The sequence below is a fragment of the Chanodichthys erythropterus genome, chromosome 1, assembly GCF_024489055.1.
Source record: "Chanodichthys erythropterus isolate Z2021 chromosome 1, ASM2448905v1, whole genome shotgun sequence".
In the NCBI taxonomy this organism is placed as follows: domain Eukaryota; kingdom Metazoa; phylum Chordata; class Actinopteri; order Cypriniformes; family Xenocyprididae; genus Chanodichthys; species Chanodichthys erythropterus.
The window spans coordinates 18,086,966-18,093,988 of NC_090221.1; positions in this window are offsets into that span (position 1 = coordinate 18,086,966).

Sequence of the window (7,023 nt, forward strand, 5' to 3'; positions counted from 1 at the left end):
AATAGAACTTTACAAAAAATAAAATAAAATATTGATGACATGATGGTGGAAAAGTGGTATCTATGGAGTTTGAATCTCAGCCAAATGAAACTGTGTTTGTTTATCAGCTGATACACATTGGCAGCCAAGGCACATTTGTGATTCGGTTAACTTGACCTGTACTGTACAGTGGGAAGAAACATTTTGTCATGGGTAGATCACATTCCTACTCTGATAGTGACAGATAGCAGCTGAAGTGAGAAGGGGCTGAGAGGTATAGCACAGGAAGATGCTCAGACAAAGTTACTCTGTAGGACATGGTTTATTTTCAATAAGTGGCGCAAGTGAAACGGATACTATTCCTTGAAACTGCTGCGATGAGTGATAAGATTTAAGTGCACATCTAAGAGCAGCCTGCTAGAATGTAGCCAAGCTTTTTTTTTTTTTTTTTTTTTTTTTAAAGATACCAAGAAAATCTGTATTTCCATTTTTGTTAGCACAAGCTCACTTTCCATTTCTGATAGTATAAGAAGTACTGCTGTTTATGCAGACCCTGGAAATCAATCAGAAGTTTATGAGTGTTTTTAGCTCTAAATTGAGTTTCTGTCTGCCATATTAACTCTGGTGTTATAAAATTTGTGATGCTTTTAATTGTGAGTCTGTAAATCATCTAATACTCTTACCCCGTGTGATCACACGCTTCACAGGTTTGGGACATGCATTGTCTTTCAGGTGTTATTTTCCATTGCATGGTCTAAAAAAGAAAAGGCTTAGGCCTTAATGGATGTAAATCTGATAAAACCATATTATACATTTAGAAAGATGACTTACTGTTGCTTTGCCAAAAAGCTGCCTAAAAAGCTATTAAATCAATAATAATAATAATAATAAATAAAAATAAACTAGTGACTGACAAAAAAGTAGCCTATATTTGATGCCTATAGAATGTATAAAATGTTTAAGCCAGCGTGAAATAATCTATTTTCTAAATGCATATTATAGAATTGCGAATTCATGTGCATATGTTTATATATTTGTTTTAAAATTGGACATTGACAATGTCATATCTGGACATTCAGGTGAAAATGATAGACTTCTTTTTTGGTTACTTATGCAGGAATTCTCCAATCATTTAGTTTGCTTACACCCCGCCCCTGCAATCTTGCTTTAATCTGCCTCCACTTTTGAGTGCAATGCCCACAACTCAAAATCCAATCCCCACCCCACATGTTTTCTTTTTGATAATACACAACACTCTGATGTACATCACAATACATAAAAAACTTTAAGCTCACTATAATCACATTTTTGCATCGTGATAGCTCTCTGAATGGAGGCCGTTAGAAAATGCAAAACAACAACAACAAAAAACAACAACAACAAAAAAACAACAACAAAAAAACTGGGATAAATCAATAATGCCACCAGATACGCATGAACAGAGCAGCACTTAAGTCCTGATCTCTTTTCTCATCTGTGATTTCATGCTCCTGCCTGCATGTTTTATCTGACTGGTCCTGGAGACAGAACAGGGTGTGAGGAGTCAGGGTATTTATGGATAAAGGATAAAGCTTACTATCCTCATGCTAATCTGGTTAAAGAACCAGAGCACGTGGATGACTTGCTGGATAAATGATGACCTCTAGGTGTGAGGGCCTGCTGTTTGCTACACCTGTGACTTCTAATTATGTACGACTGAAAAAAATGCACAAAGGAATATCAAAGACGGATTGTACTTTATCAAGAAGAACAACTCAAGAACTTCAATAAACTTTGAAAATGTTTCCCCCACTGAACCCTGAATACGATTTTGTCCCTGCCCCAGCAAAGGTCTGTGCACACCACTTCACCACAATGTTGTTTTAGCTTGTTTTGACAAAGACTGCTGCAAAACATCCAAAATTATCTCAGAGACCTATCAAGAGTACTTCAGTAAAAAGCATACTATTTTTGAGAGCTCCTGTTCTGATGGTTTCTTTTCAATGCATTAGAACTGCATTTGTCCACTACATTCATTCATCTTTGGCCTCCTAAATTTCTGTAGAATTTCTGGAACACAAAGGAAAAAATGTGTTTTTGTTAACCATGCAATCATTATGTATCCATCCAAAGTTGCAAATTTAACTTATGCACAAAATTGGAAATGTAAAAAATTGGGGCAATCTAGCGTTAGCGTCAGTTCTGGCAGGTCACGTCAGTCAAGTTTGCATCAGCTAACTCCCAGGTGACTTATGTCTACCTATAGGAATATGACGCCTATTACGGCATCTATATATAAGCTCCTCAGTATTATCAGCAGCTATTGCATTTCTCAGGAACAAATTACCCTCCTCCATCCCCAGCTCCTCCTCTCTTCAGTCAGGATTGGCCTTATTATTTCCCCTGAATCAGACTAATTCTCGAAATATGTTTATGTTAAATCATGACATTTAATGATATCTGCATGTTGGTCCTGTTCTGTTTACCCTAGGGGGTTTATTGCTTCTCTCCCTGCTCTTATCCATGCTAGGCTGCATGGATGCGCAGGGAGTTCTTGCCCAGAACAGAACCATACAGCCAATACAAACTCTATGCATTATCTATCATATCTGACGATAGTGGTCCTGACAGAAATATATCTGTAAAAAAAATGGAAGTTGCTGCAATCAGGGAAGCCACTGTAGCTCTTTTTCCCTCCACCATAAATGACTTGTGGCTCAGAGCGTTTGTTTCTTTGGGTTGAATGGTGTTTGTGAATGCAATCGTGTGAGACGCTTCTTAAAGAGAAATAAACCAAATCATTTTGATGACAAACATTTGCTCAGGCATTTCAGAAAGACCAAACTAAGATTTGAAATGCTGTACTATGAAATTGGTCCACTTGTGCAGTTATCCTATCACATCCACTGTTGAGGCAAGGCATGTGAGTGTTTTTGTTGCGCATCATGGGATTTATTCTGTAAATGTGTTTCAACAGTAGTTTATGCGCATGTATTCTTATCAGATGACAAATATTTGCTCAGGCATTTCAGAAAGACCAAACTAAGATTTGAAATGCTGTGCTATGAAATTGGTCCACTTTTTAGTCCACTTGTGCAGTTATCCTATCACATCAACTGTTGAGGCAAGTCATGTGAGTTTTTTTTTGTTGAGAATCACAGGATTTATTCTGTAAATGTGTTTCAACAGTAGTTTATGCGCATGTATTCTTATAACATTAAAAAAATATCCACCTCAATTAAGTTATGTACATTTTTAGAATTTATGCTCTTCTTGGTGTTTCCATCCAGTGTTTTTCTTATGCAGTATCTCAAAATGTGCATTACAATAGGTGGATAGAAACATTGCTAATAGTAGGACCCCAGTGTTCTTCAAAATGTCTTCCATTCCTGTTCCACAGAAGAAAGTCATACAAGTTTGGAACAATATGAACATGAGTACATTATGACACAGAATTAGACATGATTAGTTAGTTTGCTGCTGCAGCATAATTTCAGCCTTCTCACGTTTTTAAAAAAGGTGATCAAATACAATGAATACAACACCATGTTTCTCAGGTCAGTAGACACCCTTGTTAGAGAAGGATTTATTAGGAAAATTTTATTCGGGAATTTACTGGGCATCCTGTCCAAATGAAAAGCTTTAGCGTGGCCTCTGGGTATATAAGACAATGAACACAGCTCATAAACACACAACATCAGCACAACATTCACAGTTCTTGACTGTCTACATGGAAATGGGGGCAAATCAAGTCAAACTAGTGGAAATGAACGAACTACAACTCATTCACACAGTTATAATAATTTGTCATGCTTGAATCAACTTAAAATTACCCAAAACTATGATCTGTGAGAGTGATTTAGTGACCCCTCAGGCAAACAATCGATAAACAAACTACAAGAAATAGCCTAAACTACAAGACTACTGTACATTTTACTGTGTTATTGTAGATATTTTTAAGCAATAACAAAATTCAGATACATGAATGTGATATATTATGTGATTAGCTTTATTATAAAAAAAAAAAAAAGTAGGCTATGCAGTAAACAAATATACAAAAATATTACAGTATTGGTTACTGGTTGATAGTGTAAGCTAATCGTCCCTCTAACCCAGTGTTACGTTTTAACTGGTTACCGTGTTAAGTTATGACCTTACGCCCAATGTGAACGATCAGCCGCAGATTTGTCAATTCCAAAAGCCTGTGCTGTGTAATACGTCCATTACAATTAAACCTTTGCACTACATAATGCTGGTATTATTGTAAAGAATAAACAATTAGGGATTTCATTATTTGTAATGGTAAGTTTGTTTACCAAAATCATCAATAAAGTCATACTTGTTACGGGACTTGAACTGCAACTACCTGGGCTGAGGAATTTGAATTCTTTGAAACCCTTGTGAAACGATGGCAACAGACCTTGCCATGCATCACTGTCACCATTCAAAACACCACTGACCATGATATAATGTTAGACGGCAAGACAGTTATTGGTACAGTGCATCCAGTATGGGCAGTATACCTGACCACAGCTTTTGAGGAACCCCGATCCGAGCCTGTAAGCATAACTCAAGTCAAAATTTAAACTTTTACCCAGACTTCTGATTCAACCTGGGATCCACCACTGGACTTAAGCCATCTCAGTGAGTCTACAAGACAAATTGTAAGACAGATATTGAGGAGGCAGCTTCCTTCTCGAGATATGATGATGACATTAGCTGCATAGATGGGCTGCAGCTGGCGATCTCACTAAAAGACACTCCCCCAGTCACACGTACTTACCAGTCAGACCCTCACCCCCTATACAAAGAGATGAAGGATTACACCAGTGGTTCTCAAACCTGTCCTGGGGAAAACTAGCCATATTCCTCACCTGTGTTCTGCGTCCGGGAAAAGCATGGTAGTTTACGGTTGTTTATTGACTACAGAGAATTGAATGGGAAAACAGCTGATTCTTGTTACTTGACCAAAGGAGAGCATACCATCAGGGGTCCATGGCCACAGAGAATAGGCCCATGACAGCTTTTGTAACGCCATGGGGATTATACGAATGGATCTGTATCCCTTTTGGTCTAATGAACACTCCCGCAGCTTTCCATCGCTGCATGGAAGATTGCATAGAAAATCTCAGAGACAACTGCTGTGTCCCCTACCTTGATGACACACTAGTGTGCAGCAAATTTTTTGAAGACCATGTCAATGATGTGAGGAGAGTCCTGCAGTATTTAAGGCGATATGGGATCAAACTAAAGCCTAGAAAATGTGAGGCGTTCAAGTGAGAAGTATGTTACCTGGGAAGGATTGTGTCCGCGGAAGGAAGTAAAATGGAACCTGCTGACAATGAGGCTGTAAGAACCCAGAGAGAGAAAAGACCCAGCACGGTGAGAAAGTTGAAGGCAGTACTTGGCCGGCTGAGTTCTTATAGGCAGTACATCAAAAATTTCTCCAAGATCACTGGGCTGCTTTATGACTTGCTGAAAGGAGAAATGTAGACAGAGGGAGAAGTCATCTTGAGAGGGAGGGGTTAAACAGAACTGAAAATTGAGGACATGTCAGAACTTTTGTGTGTAAAAGACAAATTGTGTGAACACAGTAGTGAAAATATCTCAGAGCAACAATCAGCACAGGTGGTTCAGAGAGTGACTGTAGACTCAGTAGTACAGATCACATAGCAAGAAAAGTTACAGCACTGTGCTACAGTTGAGGGCAGTACTTGGCCTGCTAAGTTCTTATAGGTATTACATCAAAAATTTCTCCAAGATCAAAGATTTCTCCAAGATCACTGGGCTGCTTTATGACTTGCTGAAAGGAGAAGTGGAGACGAAGGGGAAAGGGGACAACAGAACCAAAACGAAGTGTACAAAAAGCAAAAAGAAAGGAGTGTCTTCCCAGAAGCCCATTTTATGGACAGAACAACATCAGCAGAGATTATTGGACATCAACAGACTATTGGACTGCTTGGCAGAACCTCCGGTCCTTGGATTTCTTGATTTCTCTCAGCTGTTTGTACTCCATACGGACGCTTCAAACCAGGGACTATACCAAAGGCAAGATGGGAAACTTAGAGTCATTGCTTATGGATCCTGTACACTGAAAGACTCTGAACGAAACTATCATCTTCACTTAGGGAAATCTTTAGGGAGTTTTTAGCCTTGACGTGGCCCATCATAGAGAACTTTCATGATTATCTGTATTCTGCACCCACCTTCGTAGTATACAGTGACAACAATCCGCTTACTTTTGTACTGACCAGTGCCAAACTTAATGCAACTGGATGCAGATGGGTTGCAGAACTCACAGACTTCCATTTTACCATAAAATACCACCCTGGCAAAGAAAGTGTTGATGCAGACAGCTTATCCAAGATGCCACTGGACATTGAAACAATGATGGAGCAGTGTACAGAGGAACTCTCATCTGATTGTGTTGAAGCAACCATACAGACTGTAGAAGCTCAAGATATTACCATGTCATAGACAGCCATGACCTCACTTTATGACCCAATGGAGTGTGCAGAGTCAAGCGAGTCTTATTCTACTGATGAGATACAACAAGCGCAGGGAGGTGATGCCCACATCGGACCTGTAGTACAGTGTAAGATGGCTGGCAAAAAAACCCTCCAGACACTTATTGAAGACATTCAGTTCACAGAGTAAAAGTTTGCTGCCCCACTGGGCCAAGCTGTGTATTGAAGAAGATGGAATCCTCCACAGAAAGACAGCTAAACAAACTCAGCTTGCAGGAGTTATATAGCAAAATTGGGCATCAAGGAATGGAGAAGACAACGTCATTGATTGGAGACTGATTCTTCTGGCCAAAAATGCAGGGCGAAATTGAACATTTTGTGACCAAGACTTGTAACTGTTTGAAACAAAAGAAACCAAATAAAGAAACCAGAGCACCACTCATATTGTCACCACTCACCCATTTGAACTAGTTTCCATTGATTTTCTGCACCTGGACAGGATTAAAGGAGGGTTTGAATATATCCTGGTGATAGCTGATCACTTCACAAGGTTTGTACAAGTTTACACCACCACATCAAAATCTGCCAAAACTGTTGC